We start from the raw sequence: 13,435 nt of genomic DNA, 5'->3' as shown, positions 1-13,435 counted from the left end.
GCCCCCCTGTATACCAATTGTTCCAGCACCTCGGGGCAGAAGTTATTGTACTTGGTTAAAAAAACAAAAAGTGCAATCAGAACCCCTTTTTTTAAACTTTATTTTTATGAGATGAGAAAAACTAAAAGAGAAGATGGAAATATCTTCTGTTGGGGTTCCCAGACCTGAAGAAGAGCTCTGTGTGGCTTGAAAGTTTGTCTCTCTCACCAACAGAAGTTGGTCCAATACATGATATTACCTCACCCACCTTGTCTCTCTAATATCCTGGGATCAACACAGCTACAACCAAACTGCGTACGAAAAACAAGATACGTATTTATGCACTTGTTCAGTATAAGAAATATTCAAGCATTCAAATAATTCAAAGATTCAGAACTATAGATCTTAACATGAAAGTGCTGGTCATGAAAATAACATATGTAACAAACACTGGTCATAAAACGCAACAGAGGGTCCTGTGGCACCTTTGAGACTAACAGAAGTACTGGGAGCATAAGCTTTCGTGGGTAAGAACCTCACTTCTTCAGATGCAAGTAATGGAAATCTCCAGAGGCAGGTATATATCAGTGTGGAGATAACGAGGTTAGTTCAATCAGGGAGGGTGAGGTGCTCTGCTAGCAGTTGAGGTGTGAACACCAAGGGAGGAGAAACTGTTTCTGTAGTTGGATAGCCATTCACAGTCTTTGTTTAATCCTGATCTGATGGTGTCAAATTTGCAAATGAACTGGAGCTCAGCAGTTTCTCGTTGGAGTCTGGTCCTGAAGTTTTTTTGCTGTAAGATGGCTACCTTTACATCTGCTATTGCAGATGTATTCCACCATGCTTTCAACAGCTTCCACCCCACCATCAACCTCAGCCTGGACCAATCTACACGGGAGGTCCACTTCCTGGACACCACCGTACAAATAAGCGATGGCCACATTAACACCACCCTATACCGAAAACCCACCAACCGCTACGCCTACCTTCATGCCTCCAGCTTCCACCCCGGTCACACCACACGATCCATCGTCTACAGCCAAGCACTGAGGTACAATCGCATCTGCTCCAACCCCTCAGACAGAGACCAACACCTACAAGATCTTCACCAAGCATTCTCAAAACTACGATACCCACACAAGGAAATAAAGAAACAAATCAACAGAGCCAGACATGTACCCAGAAGCCTCCTGCTACAAGACAGGCCCAGAAGAGAAACCAACAGAACTCCACTGGCCATCACCTACAGTCCTCAGCTTAAACCTCTCCAACGCATCATCAGTGATCTACAACCCATCCTGGACAATGATCCCTCACTTTCACAGACCTTGGGAGGCAGGCCAGTCCTCGCCCACAGACAACCTGCCAACCTTAAGCATATTCTCACCAGCAACCACGCACCGCACCATAACAGCTCTAACTCAGGAACCAACCCATGCAACAAACCTCGATGCCAACTCTGCCCACATATCTACACAGTAACACCATCACTGGACCTAACCAGATCAGCTACAACATCACCGGCTCATTCACCTGCACGTCCACCAATGTTATATATGCCTTCATATGCCAGCAATGCCCCTCTGCTATGTACATTGGCCAAACTGGACAGTCACTACGCAAGAGGATAAATGGACACAAGTCAGATATCAGGAATGGCAATATACAAAAACCTGTAGGAGAACACTTCAACCTCCCTGGCCACACAATAGCAGATGTAAAGGTAGCCATCTTACAGCAAAAAAACTTCAGGACCAGACTCCAAAGAGAAACTGCTGAGCTCCAGTTCATTTGCAAATTTGACACCATCAGATCAGGATTAAACAAAGACTGTGAATGGCTATCCAACTACAGAAACAGTTTCTCCTCCCTTGGTGTTCACACCTCAACTGCTAGCAGAGCACCTCACCCTCCCTGATTGAACTAACTTCGTTATCTCCACACTGATATATACCTGCCTCTGGAGATTTCCATTACTTGCATCTGAAGAAGTGAGGTTCTTACCCACAAAAGCTTATGCTCCCAGTACTTCTGTTAGTCTCAAAGGTGCCACAGGACCCTCTGTTGCTTTTTACAGATTCAGACTAACACGGCTACCCCTCTGATACTGGTCATAAAACGAAACCTGACATTTTCTTGGATAATGGTGTCTGAGTTTTTCCACAAAGACATCCAGGGTCAGTTCTGAAGTAAAAGCATTTTCATATGACAGGACAATTAGGCTTCCCTTTCTTTCATGGGTCATGCTCATCTTTTGGTGTGATAACATTATTTTCAAACAAGAAAAGGAAATGTTACAAACCACAGCTGATGCTCCAAACAACAAGACTACTACAGACATTTTTAAAATGCCATGGGAAAGCCTCCTTTAATTCCTTGGCAACAGCTCAAACTTCTTCAAATGCTTTGCAATTTCTCGTATCTGTCAGCGGTTTAAAGAAAGGCATTTCAGCTTTCACCTTCTCAATCTCTAATCCGAGCAAGCACACAGTGATTCCAATTTCAAGACTTCTGGAGAGCTGGTGGAATAGGTTGCTGACAAGGTTTTGTATAACATGGAGTTCTCCTCAGAAAATCACCAGTGGTTTCATCAATCAATTCCTGAGAAATCTGGGACCACTGATGCCCATTTATGCTTTGGAATCCTGGTAAGTGCTCAATGACTATGAAATCTTGACATTTTGGGAGCGGTACCGTGGCTTTTTGGGTGGCACTTCTTAATATTGATGCTTCATCACATGCATCTTTCAAAACGGTGCTTGGGTGAAATCTCAGAAAAAATCTTCAAATGTCTCTTTGGTTGAAGTTCTTCACAGGCAAGTTATCAATTCACCTACATTAGCAAGGCACATTGGGTCCTTTAGAAGGTAAACGTTCACAGGAGCAAAATCTTTTAAAATCATTCTCATAACCTCAGCTAAGAACAAGAATTTGGATGATTCTGTAACTGCCAACAGCCCTCTTGCTTCAATGGACATATCCACTCACAAATGTTGACAGAAAACTCTGAATCTCTTCCCAATTATTGAAGATTATTCCCAAGATTTTCAAGTGACCTGTCCAGCTTGTTTCCATGAGTTTTTGCAGGTGCTGCCTATGTACAGAAGACTCACCTTGGGTCTGTGAAAATAATTTGTATAGAGTTACAATTTTAGAACATATTTGGCACTGCTGAGTTCTTTCTTCCCACACACGAGTAACCACCAGATGTAACTGATGAGTCAAGCACTGAGTGTCAGGTATTTGCTTGTTTAATTTCTCTTGCAAAAGCATTTGTGCCCTTCCTTTGCATGGAATTGATAACTTGCCTGTGAAGAACTTCAACATAACTTTGAACATAACTTTGGCACCATCAGAGCAAGAACAAAGTATTTTGAGGGTCAAGACTCAGTGGAGGTCTTTCAAAATTTATTGTGAGAGATCTTCAGCAGTGAGGCCATGCAATGGGGCTAGTCCAATAAGTCCTTGGCTTTGCCATCAACAGAGTAGCATGAAATGGTGGGAAATTTTCTATATTCACAGCATCCCTTGTCATGTCACATGGCAGGCAGAAGAACTGGACACCACCATTTTTCAGAATATTTTCAACAATATCTTTCAAAACTATCCTCATAATATCGATTATTTCATTCTGAATCTCAACAGAAATGGACTTTGCATTTTTCAGAGCGGTTTTCAGCGCATCCTTGAATTTTGGTTCTTGTCCTGCAGTAAATCTATGCAGATGGAAGAAAATTCCGGATGAACGGTTTAGAGTAGGTCTACACTTAAAATGCTGCATCAGCACAGCTGCAGTGCTCAAGTGAAGCTGTTCCTACGCCGACAGCATAGTTAATCCACCTCCCCAGAGACAGTAGCTATGTTGGCAGTAGCCGCTCTCCCATTGACATCGCGCTGTCTACACGGCGGCTAGGTCAGTATAACTAAGTCACTCAGGTTAGTGTAAGTAAGTGACGTCGTTAAACCGATATAGGTCTGTCGTGTAGATCTGGCCTTAGTCTCTGAAGTTGATGATCTCGTGATATCCTCTCAGAAGCAACTCGTTTATCACAGCAAACTGGATAATTTTTGCTAAGGTTTTAAAATACTGTTTCTTACCATTCGTGAGGATGAGACAAAAGCAGCAATTGTAGCACCTGAAAAAAAGTTGATTAAAATAAGCATCACATTCATAATTCAGTGTTGTTGAGCGAGTGAGTAAACTGAAATCATAAAATTTGTCAATGTTTTGTATGCTGGATCTGCCACATCAAATCTTGGAGGTTCCTCAAGTTTCTAGGGGCTGAAAAGCCTGTTTGGAAAAGGTTTTTTTTCACCTTGTCTTGGCACATTCACTCATGGTTATTCAGGGTGGGGAAAAATCCCTCCTTTCTTAGTTTTCCAAGACTGGGGCTTTCTTTTCCAATTTCAAGCTGTTGCAGTGTTTTCCCATTAACTTTAATAGCCCACCATTGTCTTTTCCTGGGTCGTACAATGCTAGTTACTAGGAGCTAGTCTCTGGAGGGGAAGGCGGCCCCTCCCTGCCTGTAGTGAGGTGGAGCTGAATGTTGCAGCACAAATGATGAGTGTTACATTGACATGTAAGCAGAGTCAGGATGAGCTCTACCCTGACATCTGGTGGTGAATTATGGCGAGTGTGGAAAAGAACTTCAGGGGCTGATCTTGTTTGCATAGGCACACCCACCACCTAGCATGAGCCCATAGCAACCGAAAGTGGTTACTTTGGCTGGTGTGGGATCCCCAGTTTCTCTGTTATTGGGGCAGGAAGAATAAATTGTTGTTACCCTGATTATGTGAATCAACGCCAGTGGAGCTGTTGTATGACAAAGACTCTCACCATTAACTAAGTAGCACTTGCTAGACAAGGAGCATGGGTTCCAACTCCCAGTGAATGGAGAGAGGGAGGGGACAGGTATTTGTACTTGATGGTATGGGCCCCCTTCGAGAGCCTGAAACAACAATTGCACCATCTCCTCTCTCTTGCATTGCGTTATTGAATAGCAGAGCTAATTTTTATTACATTAAGAGTCTAGTTACAGGCTGCTGAGCTGAATTCGCTTTGGGCCAATGGTGCACCAGCACTGGGGCTGCCTTACTACAAGCTGAAATCCCTAAGAGCTGAGTGCTGTGTTAACTAGTAGGGGAGCCTGAAGATTTATTGCTAAGCGGCTGGCAGAGCAGAGCAGTTTGTGGGACGGTTGGTGTGGCCCACGGGATGGCGAGCGGAGCAGTTTGTGGGACGGCTGGAGCGGCTCACAGGACATCTGGAGGAGCGGAGCAGCTGGTGGTGAAGGCTGCAGCAGAACCCCATGGAGAGGCGGGGCAGTTGGCCTCGGACCATGTAAGGTGCCCCTTAATACCCCGCGTGCCCCTTTCTTCCCCCCATTTCTACCCAGGCTGGGGACGGGGTCAGGTAAGACTCTGCAGATAAACTTTTCAACTCTGGGGCTGCACTGACCAGGGACAGAGACTTTTGGGGTGTGGGACTTTGGGGGTGGGTCTTTTGCTCATGGTTTGTGTTATTAATCCTGTTTGTGGTGTTTTCCCAATTTAATGCTGATGTCGTTTACCTCATGTTATTAAACATTTTCTGCTACGCTCAGACTCCGTGCTTGTGAGAGGGGAAGTGTTGCCTCTTAGAGGCGCCCGGGGGGTGGTATGTAATTGTTCCAGGTCACTGGGTGGGGGCTCGAGCCGGTTTTGCATTGTGTTGTAGATTCATAGATTCTAGGACTGGAAGGGACCTCGAGAGGTCATCGAGTCCAGTCCCCTGCCCTCATGGCAGGACCAATACTGGTGTTATGGAAACGGAACCCCTAGATATTGAATGGGCAGAAGGGTTACATACACAAATGCAGTCTGTACACATCTCATAATGACCTTCGGGTCAGAACATTACAAGCCTTCATAAGAGACTTGACCTGACATATTTACACACAATGCATGCAGCCAGTAGATTAAATTGCACATTCTTTGGGGGGGTTTAGATCCCCTGTTCTCCCCTTGGGGTGTCTAGATCCTGATAGTCACAGAAATGTAGAAATAGCAACAGATTCTCTTTGCCTTGCTGCAGTCCAATCAGCCATTGCATTCATATCTGATTAAGCCTTTGCCCAGAGAAAGGGCATTTTTCCAATTGCAAAATCCAGATGTGATAAAAACCACATCAGCTCCCCTTCCACCAGTATTGTGCATACATCGGCCAAGGAAAACAAAAGGTCTTATCAGCTTTAACAGAGATGGGGCTCACAACCCTGTTGCCTGTCAACGTAGCGCCAGCTCTACAATCCAAAGTTAAATTGACCCAGCTATGTTGCTCAGGGATAGGAAAAATCCACACCCGTGTGTGCCATAGTTAGGTAGACCTAGCCCCCCGTGTAGACCAAGGGGCCGGAGTCCTCCCAAAAGTGAGGGGGCCAGGGGTCACCACCCCTGCCCCTCAGACCCCACTCCCAGCCAAGCTGGAAGCTGGAGCGGGGCCGGGGAACCCACACACACACACACACACACACACACACACACACACACACGGGGTGGGGGGGGCAAAAACAGCCTACTGCCCGCCCTCCAGACCCCCTGCCCAGGGCAGGTGGAGGGACCCAGGCTCGCCACAGCTGCCCACCTGGCTCTTGCCGTGGTCGGGCTGCGGTTCTGAGGGTCCCCCCCAGCCAGAGCTGGGTTGAGGAGAGCCGTGCAGGCAGCTGTGGGAAGCTGTTGCGGAGTCATGGACCCTCCACCTACCGGGGGAGTGGGGACACGGCCGGGGGCTGCTCTCAAGCCTCTCTGCACTGCAGGCAGGTGGAGGGTTCGCTGCGGCTCCCCACAGCTGCCCAGGCTCCCCGGCTGGCTTGGCGGGAGGGCGGGGTCTCAGGGGGAAGAGGGGAAGGGGGCAGGGTCTGTCCGCCCTAGTGAAAAGTGGATGGGCCAGGCCCCCCCCCCCCGGTTCCAGCACCACTGGTGTAAACAGAGGCCTGATCTACACTACAAGGTTAGGGGTGATGAAAGGACAGCGTACATCGACCTAACCTCGTGCGTAACTGCGAAGCATCTTCACTCAAATTTGGCTCCCGCTGACGGAAGTGCATCTTGTGACGAACTGGGCCTGTTCTTACTGTGGTGTGTGAATGCTGACAGGGGAGTGTGGCTGGATAGTCTGCATTGGGGGATGGGAGTCTGAGTCTGCCCGAGGGCGAATACCTGGGCGTGTAGCATGGGAGCCCAGGAAGGGGTTGGAGGCCAGGTGACTCCTTGGCCTGGGAAACTGAACAAAGGCTGTGGGAGGGGTCGCTGAAGGCAGAGTGCTGGAAGCGAGCTGGAGAGATGGCTGGGAGGCAGAGATGGCTCTGACCCCCCCCGAAAGGGGGGTGAGCTGGGATGCCCTGGGACCCCAAGCTGGACTTAACTGAGGGGGTCCTGTTGTCTGGGCCTGCAAGACCTGTCTTGGACTGTATTCCTGTCATCCAAATAAACCTTCTGCTTTACTGGCTGGCTGAGAGTCATGGTGAATCGCAGGAAGCCGGGGGTGCAGGGCCCTGAGTTCCCCAATACTCCGTGACACATCTCTACGCTGATTTTGTAACCCCACCTTCCCGAGCGGCAGACAGTCGTGGTCGCTGTAGCTAGGGCGATGCAGTGTTGGTGTAGATGTTGCGTTGCTTATGTCACAGTTACTGGCTTTCAGGAGCTGTCCCACAGTGCCCCACACTGACGATACCATCAACACAAGCGCTCCTGGTGAGGACACACCCCGCCGGCACAAGGAGCCAAGCGTGCGCGCACACAAGCGATTTAATGACTGCAGTGCCTGTGTGCCGACATAAGTTAGGTCAACATAATTTTGTAGCATAGACATGGCCAGAGCTAGGTCAATGGATGAATTCTGCCGACCTAGCTACCACCTCTCGGGGAGGTGGATTAATGGCGCCAAAGGGAGAAACCCCCCCCACCCATCGCTCTGATGAGTGTCCACACTGATGAGCTACCATGGCGCAGCTGCGGTGCTGCCGCTGCTGTACCGTTTCAAGGGTAGACAAGCCCTAGGAGTTCCCCTTGACCCTGCAGTAGCGTTGCAGTCCCTGGACAGTCCTTCTAAGGTTGCTTCTGGGCTCGAGGAACCTTCCAGCTCTGGGCAGCCCATCCACACTCTCTTGTGCTCTAAAAGCAGCTTTCTCCTTTCCCTCAGTTCGAAAGGACTCTTTCCTCTCTGGACAGGTAGGCAGGGTCTGGCATGGAAACTCCAGCATCGACCCCTGTGTCCCCACTTTGTAGGGCTCCCTGCAGAGGCCCCTCTCTGCAGACACTTTCTTACCAGGCTTACCCATCTTTTATTGTAGCAGCAACACAATGCAGTTGCCAAACTTCACTTAGCTGAAACGCAGTCAATAATACGGCCCGCTGGCCCCTTAGGCCTACAAGGACTCACCTGAGGAAACTCAGATTAAGAAACAGGGATGAGGGGACTGGAACACATCTTCTTCCGGGGGTGGAGGGGTGGGGAGGGCAGGGCAAAGAAATTGAGGGCTATGGGCCTGAGACAGGCTCACCCACCATTTGCCCCATTGGAGTTTGCCCTGCACAGCATGGAGCCTTCTACCCTCTGGGGGATCAGCCCTGGGGCAGCTGCTGGGATGGCTGCCATCAGCAGCTGGAATGGGGGCAAACACGTTGCAGGCTGGGGCTGCATGGGACTCAGCACAGCCACCTCGTCATGGAGCCAGCTGCACTGGGACTTGGTCTCCTGTTGATAAGGCAGCTGGGAATTCGGGTGCAGACCGGACATGGAGTTTGTGGCTCATCATGAACCAGAACCCAGTGCCACCCGCGGGCAACGCTGGAGCCCTGCACCAAGCCACACGCCAAGGCTGGAATTCACCAGCAGGTTCATTACCAAGTGGTGAAGCACAGTGGCCCCCTCAAGCCTGGCCACAACCCAAGGGGCCATGGGTCATGGAGCAGCTCAGCTCCAAAGGCCAGAAACCCAAGGCCCAGCCAGCATGTGTGTCTGCCAGGCCCAGATCTGTTGTTTGCCAGGGATCAGTGAGGGGGCGAGCGTGGGGTTGAACAGGATAACCTGCCCCTCCCTGCAGCCTCCCAGCACCAACCCAGGGAGGGACCTGCCTTTGCCTCTTATCACCAGCCCGGTGTTTGCTCTTCAGCATGGCGATGGTGTTGTCTCCATACACACTTGTCCAGAGCCAACAGGCCCCTCCAGCTTGGCACAGTTGCAACCACCACCACACCCACCCTTCCCTGCTGACCGCATGGCAGCTCAATTTCATCCCTTAGATGGAAACTCTCCTCTACCTTCCTTGGTATTCACATGCAGGGCATCTCAAACTGAGTAATGCATTCCAAGCATTCTCCCATCCTGAATGGCACCAGCTCCAAGATGCACCCTAAGAGCTGGCCAGACTGGTTCTAAAGTACCTGGCCCAACAAGAACCCAGCCGCCCACGAGCTCCTGAAGCATCTGTGGGTGTCAGGGAAAAGGAAGACGAGGTTACACCTTGGACAGGGGCTGTGGTTCTTCGAGATGTCTCCCTGCCCCACAGGATGCTCTCACCGCTAGGGCACCTCCTCCTGTCCGCACTGGGGATTAGCTTTTTCCAGGTCTGACACCCCCCTCTGCTGGTCACCACACACCTGCTGCCTCCTCTCTCTCTCACCCTCTTCTGCCAGGGTGCTCTGTCATCGTGGCTTGGCCCTCCGGGCAGGTCATGTGTGTTTCCCTTTCTGAGGTATCAAAGTCTCTTCCTCCAAGATGGCCATCACCCCGTCACCTGCCTGGACCAGGCCTCTTCCCCAGTGGCTGGTAGGGGAACCTGGGCCTGCTGTCTAGTCTGGGTTCCAGCTTAGGAACCCTCTGATCAGCAGCCAAGGTCTGCACCCCCTTAAACCTTGCCACCTTTTCCTGCACCCTGCCACCTAATTTCCTTCTTTCCCTCTCAACTGTCCAGAGTGGCTACAGACTCCTCACTGCAGCCCCATTCTACTGCCAGCTTCCTGGCTTTAGCTTACCTCGCCTGCTCCTTCCCATCTGGGGTGGAGCATTATTCAGGGATTACTTAGGCCAGCTAATTCCCCTCAGCTGTGGACTATCCAGATAATTGGTCTCATTAACCCCTTCTAGGCTGATGTGCTATGACCACCCCATCACAGGCCCCCTATAGGTGCTCCACTTCAGGTGCGTATGCGCCTCTTGAGGCCTTGTCTGGAAATTTTCCATTAGAATCTGTTCAGTCCGCTCATGCGCTCTATACAACTGCGCTCCGAGGGCTGTGTAGGCCAACTGCCATCAGCAACTTCTCTATCCAAACATCCAACCAAAACAGTCCAAAGCAGAGGGGAAGAAGGGTAGGCAGTGGAGCAGCCATATGGACACACGCCTCAAAGAACCAGTTAGTGCACAAGGTGAGTAACCTTTTCTTTGAGTAGCGTCCCCGTGGGTGCTCCACTTCAGGTGACTCCCGAGCAGTATCCTCACAGGGAGAAGGGGGCTTCGGAATCAAGTTCAAGACTGAAGACAGAACAGCAAAACCAAACACCACAAGAGATCTGAGGGTGTGGACCAAGGCATAGTGTTTAGAAGATGTGTACATTAAAGCCCATGTAGCAGTTCTCCATATCTCAGGCACTAGAATGTTTTTGAGTAATGCTGTGGAAACTGCCTGTGACCAGGTAGAGTATGCTATAATCATTTGGAGAGGAAAGGCACCAGCTCCATCATAGCAAGCAGTAAGATACTCAGAAATCCATCTCAACCATCTCTGTGAAGAGATCATGGACCCCTTTGATCCTTCTGCGATGGAGACAGAATCTAGGTGATTTCCAAAATTGCTTGGTCCTATCCAGACAAAAGGCCAATGCCCATCACATAGCTAATGTGAAAGGAATTCTCCTGCTGAGATTTATGTGGTTTAGGGAAAAATACTGGCAGAAGAATAGACTGGATGGAAATCTATCAGTGCTGTAGGTAAGAACTTTGGGTGAGGTCATAGATAGAAGGAGGAGGGGTGCCTTGGTGTCTCCTACATTTGTATAGTGTCAAGCCCCTCTTAGAAAACATTTCTACCTGTGATTCAGGAGTCAAAAAGTCTCCAGGGGAGGATGTCTCCTCCTGGTTTCCCCACCTGTTGGAACTTCCTTTGTGCTCGAGGACTCAGTTTACTGCTTAAATGCAAATGAAGCAGAGCACACATTCTTTTGTTTCAGACAGAGCTGTTTGGGCAGGGTGTGGTTTGGAACCTCTGTTCTGTCTAATAATTAACTTCCTTTATGATGGCCTGGAAGCATTCATAGAATATCAGGGTTGGAAGGGACCTCAGGAGGTCATCTAGTCCAACCCCCTGCTCAAAGCAGGACCAATCCCCAGACAGATTATTATCCCAGTTCCCTAAATGGCCCCTTCAAGGACTGAACTCACAACCCTGGGTTTAGCAGGCCAATGCTCAAACCACTGAGCTATCCCTCCCCCTGTGGATAGAATGACCAGACAACAAGTGTGAAAAATCGGAACAGGGGTGGGGGATAATAGGAGCCTATATAAGAAAAAGACCCCAAAATTGGGACTGTCCCTATAAAATCGGGACATCTGGTCACTCTACCTGTGGAAGATGTTCAGTAAAGGTTGCAAACTTGTAATTCTTGTGAAGTCGGACTTGGCTGTGACTGCCTTACATTTTCCCATCCGAAATCGGAAGGTCGTGGATGAGTAGGCCTTTTGGTCATAAAGGTCTGACTTCTGGTCCTTCTATTAAGGGATAGAGCGGGAGTAATGCTGTTTATCCCACTCGTTTACAGCATCCACCACCAGGGAAGGAGATGCTAGTAGTGGGGAAGGGGGTGGACAAATTCTGAGTCCCTGGGGGGACAATTTCTTATCTGCCCGTTTGCAACGTGGTGGGATGGTGGCAGAATTTGCCACACAGTCTTTGCTGGATCCAGGAGCACTTCATTAATGGGTAGTGCAATCCAGGTGAGTGCTGACCACTGCACAATGCTCAGGAGTTTGTGTTTGACTCTTAACCGCCTCACAACGTCTCTCTGGAGGGTGTCTGCCACCCTCTCCACCAGGTCCTGGAACTGGCAGAAATCATGGTGGGGGAGGCAGGACCTTCTCTGGAGATAAAGAGGAAACAGGGGTTTGAGAGGTAGCCTCTCTTTTCCTCCCTAGCCTTCTGTTCTTCAAAGGCCTCCTCATGTTGGGGATTTGGTGGAGGAGAATGTTTGACCCTAGTTTCCTGGCGCAGTGGAGTGAGAGGTCTGGCAAATTGCTGCCAATTCGCTGCCCAAGGAGCCCAGCATGCCCATATTGGGGGGGGGGCATACAGGAGTGGGGGTGGTACCCAGGACTGATGCGGGCGAGGATCTTTGTCAGAGCATGGGTTCCTGCAATGATGCACAGGGCAGCCTGCCAAAGAGGGCGCCATGCACTGGCCCGGTGCTCCACTTGCGCGCTGCGGCCAAGCAGCCACAGCGCTGGTTCCTCTCCACCCGACCCAGCTCCCCCCTGCTCACTTGCTCCTCTTGGCCAGACAGGGGTGGAGAGAAGCCCTCAGTTGCTATGGCTCTGCTCCGACCCCACCCCACCTCCTCCCCCCAGAGGCTCGGACCACTTGGTGGAGCGAGTGGGGAGGAGGAGAGGGGGAGGCTAGGCGGCGGGCCCTGGGGTTTCTGGCTGCCACGTGCTGCAAACAGCTGGGCTCCCCCATGGTGCAGCCCCCCTGCCTCCTCCCTGGGCTCTTGGGCCCCTGCCAGCCCTGGGGCAGCGCTGGTGGGAGGGTGCTGAGCGTACAGCTCCCCCCTGCCCGACCCAGCCCTGCCTTTATTCAAAAGCAGAGGCCAGGAAGCGTGGGGGTCCCGGACTACGTTGGGCAGGAGGTGGCACCGGCACCCAGTGGACGGACACCCGAACCAGTGGGCACTCCTTGCTCCAGGTAAGCCCTCTCGGCCTGGGCCCTGCAGAGCAACTGGAGTCCCTTCACCCCAAGCCCCCACCAGCGCCCCTGGGGGAGACCCAGTGCCCCCTGCCCCATCCCCCCATGAGCGCCCCTGGTCTAGGGAGGGATGTGGGTCTGGTCCAGTTCGCTCTGGGGAGGCATGTGGGTCTGGTTCAGTTCAGGGGGTTCAGTCTGGGGAGGGATGCAGGTCAGGTCCTGTTTGGTCTGGGGAGGGATGTGGGTCTGGTCCAATTTGGAGGGTTGGCCTGGTCTTTTGGAGGCACAGCTGGTCCTGATCCTAGTCTCTCTGCCCCTGTGCCTGGGAGGTGGGGGGAAGGACTATCGAGACTCGTATGAATAATGACACTAAATAAAATGTATTCAAGTTTTTCATATTTTTTAATTTTTAAAACATTTTAAACAGTTTTTAAATTCGCCCCAATTTCATACAAAAATTTAATTCAAGGCCTGATAGTTCATATGAGAAATGTGAAGGATGAGAGTGTGATGGTTGGTTC

Source organism: Chrysemys picta, unplaced genomic scaffold (assembly GCF_011386835.1).
Source record: "Chrysemys picta bellii isolate R12L10 unplaced genomic scaffold, ASM1138683v2 scaf200, whole genome shotgun sequence".
NCBI classification, from domain to species: Eukaryota; Metazoa; Chordata; order Testudines; family Emydidae; genus Chrysemys; species Chrysemys picta.
The sequence above is the reverse complement of the archived record's forward strand: the minus strand, read 5'-3'. Positions refer to the sequence as shown.